Below are 2,042 nucleotides of genomic sequence, written 5' to 3' on the forward strand. Positions count from 1 at the left end.
AGGATCCACACAGGGGAGAGGCCCTACGAATGCCGTGAGTGTGGGAAAACCTTCTCTTGGCACTCAGCTCATATTAGCCATCAGAGAATCTGCAAGGGCAGTGAACACCATAAAACCCTCTAGGGCTATCAATTTTTTTTCTTTCATACTTTTCCTGATTCCCACATAATAACTTTTTTAATCTGTTTGAACTGTTTGCAGCACTGTTATCCCTCAGCTTGGCCAGATGAGTGGCCCATTTATGCCTTTTGTAGTTTGCCTTCTTTTGAGGTGGGCCCATTTTTCCTTTCTATCAACTCAATTATCCCACAAGTAACTGGAGTGTGCCCTTCCTATGAGGAACCAGGGAGCGTCACATTTATACCTTTCCTCCTATTGCAAAGTTATTGTTAGAGTCGCCAGTGATACAGATTGAATCCTTGCCAGTTGTTCTCACGTTGCTCTGGGTTGTGCTAAAGAGCAGTTACATTGGGAATTTTTCATGTTATAGTTAAATAAAGAGGAGCAGGGGAAAAAAGTGTCATTTCAGCCTCTGTGACACTGGAAGGAGATGGGGTGGTTCAGAGATTCCCTCCTTCCCCATCACTCCAGAACTGTTACATTTTGGCTTCTCTGTGCAGAGTTTATTTTCATCACATTCTATCCCTCCACTTCTCAAAATGTCATATGAGGAAGAGTTCTCAGCTGTCCGTGCTTGGAGATGATGCTTTGATTTCTTTCCTCCTATATCAGAGTTGCTATGACTGGAGATGAAAGTGTCAAAGACCTGGAAGGGGAATTTAAATGAATCCCAAACATAGTGTGATTATTTGGCATTTAAATTCCAGGTTTCATCTACTGGTAAAGCCACTTCTGGCAAGAGGACTATTTTGTCCCCCATTATGGGATGCTGGGATACTTACAATTTTGTAAATAACATAACTGACTATTGAGAGAGAGTGCTGAGTGAAGCTGCTTTGAATGGATCAGAGGAGAATGTGATGGGAGAATCTCTTGTCCTGATTCTAAATAATCAGATGTAACCTGGAATGTCTCTTGATGCTTTCATTGTCATGTATTCTGTCTCTCTGTGATGTGGGTTTCTCTCTTTCCTGAAGGCTGTTTGCTCACCCAATTGGATATTAGTTCAGTTCAATAGGACGTAGCTCAGATTTCTTGGAGAATTGAAGACAAATGACCGATTTCCTAAAGTCCTCATTTGTCACTTCAGCTTTGCTTTTTCCCCACCCCTCCATGATGACACAGAGAAAGTTCAAGTGCAGTTCTGTCAACAGTGGAGAACTCTCCAATTTACTGCACATGCTAACAAAGAAACAGCAGTGATTTAAAATCTCTATTCGGAAATGGTGAACAACAGCAGAAGCCCAATTAACTGAAGGAAGTGTATATGATCACAGTGTAGTTCAATTATTTAAGTCAGTATTTTCTCAGATGATTTGGGGAGAGAATTCCACATTAAGTGATTTTTAACTTGGCAAAGTGCCCATGTATTTGGTTCCCGAAGCATTTTTGTAACCCATGCCCCACAGAAGATCTTTCCTATTTGGAATGCTCCCCTTCATGATGCAGGTGTTGAGGAAAGAGAAGTGGTATTTTTGTTCAATTTATCCTTAATAGATGCAAAAAATGTGTATAAAATGAAATCAGTGTTGGAAATCTAATAGCAGCAGAAAAATAGCTCTTTTTAAATAGAAATTCTAGCTCTGGTAATGAAGATTCTGATCCAGGCCTGTATCCAGTCCCTTGCCTGGACCCGTGTCACCAAATTAAAGAAAAGCTGGGCACGTTTCCGGAAGCCATTGCTTACGACACTGCTGAGATTTTGAGTGGTTTTGTAAAGGATTCTACTTCTGAGAAGTGTAAATTCACCCTAAAAAGGGCAAGGAAACAAAGGGCATCAGGAATGTATGTTTTTTCGGATGAGGCAAGAAAAGGGAGTAGCATTGTCCCCCTTGGGTAGCCCCTGTTCAATTCCAGGTCAGAAAGCAAAACTCTTCTGCAAGAATATCCAAAAAATATTGTGTTTCACTTCACTTCATAAG

The sequence above is a fragment of the Mauremys mutica genome, unplaced genomic scaffold, assembly GCF_020497125.1.
Source record: "Mauremys mutica isolate MM-2020 ecotype Southern unplaced genomic scaffold, ASM2049712v1 000963F_np12_obj, whole genome shotgun sequence".
Lineage (NCBI taxonomy): Eukaryota > Metazoa > Chordata > Testudines > Geoemydidae > Mauremys > Mauremys mutica.